Raw genomic sequence first — 1086 nt, forward strand, 5'->3', positions numbered from 1 at the left:
CTTTCTAAGTTGACATCAAATGATTGTCTCACAGAAATCATGTAAGATGTTTCAAGGCAATTTCCACATGATCATATTTTGACTTATTATTTAGTTTCCAACAAATAAATTGTTTCCAACTAAATTCGTCAAGAATATGATGAACGTAGCTAATGCAAAAAACTTGCAACACATATTTCGAGAAATGGATAATCGAGGTAAACTCGAGTCGAAATATTAAATGTGTATAATATAAAAGTTTATATAGTTATACGACTTAGTCTCATTAGGAGATAAAATAAAATATACTTCTGAGTGATATATAAGTTTTAGTCTCCACATACCTTTTGTTGAAGAAGTTCCTCCAAGCTCTCCTCATTAGATCTTCGTCTTCAATCGATGAACGCTGTGAAGTCTAAAGCTCAACTACACATTCTATCCTAATCTGAGACATAGATATAAGTAGAATAGAAATCAAGACTATAGTTTTGATCAACTAAATTTGACAAACAAGCTTGAGATAACAACGTTTACGAGTTCGACCGAGCAATTCTCTAACACATACAACTTGAATCGACTACTTAAGCACCAATAACGTTATCCACACTGAATAAATATAACATTGGAACTCAGATGGACTTGAACCATCAACCTCCGCAAAATTTGTAGAAGCTTGGGTGCACTACCATTTTGAGATTATGATTCCTAAATTTAGTACATAAAAAACCAACTACGTGGACATTGACAATCAACAAGTGCATAACCATGTACATATTAATAACTAGTGTTCTTTGTAACTATGTTCACCTTAATAATCAACATGTGTATAACTACACATTAACAATTAACATGTTGACAACTATGTACAACCAAAACATTTTTCTAACAATCTTAAATCCAAAATAAACTTTAAAAAAAAAACATTACAGAGCATGCTAGTGTTCAAATATGTACACCTTTATGGATACCTAACAAACTTTAGTATGCTTACCCACGGGACATGCCATCAATTCATCGGAGAGCATACTAGTGCACAAACTTGTACACCTCTACAAAAACTAACAAAATCTAGCATCGATACCCACATGACATGCTATATATTCATCA

This window comes from Papaver somniferum, chromosome 4 (assembly GCF_003573695.1).
Source record: "Papaver somniferum cultivar HN1 chromosome 4, ASM357369v1, whole genome shotgun sequence".
Lineage (NCBI taxonomy): Eukaryota > Viridiplantae > Streptophyta > Magnoliopsida > Ranunculales > Papaveraceae > Papaver > Papaver somniferum.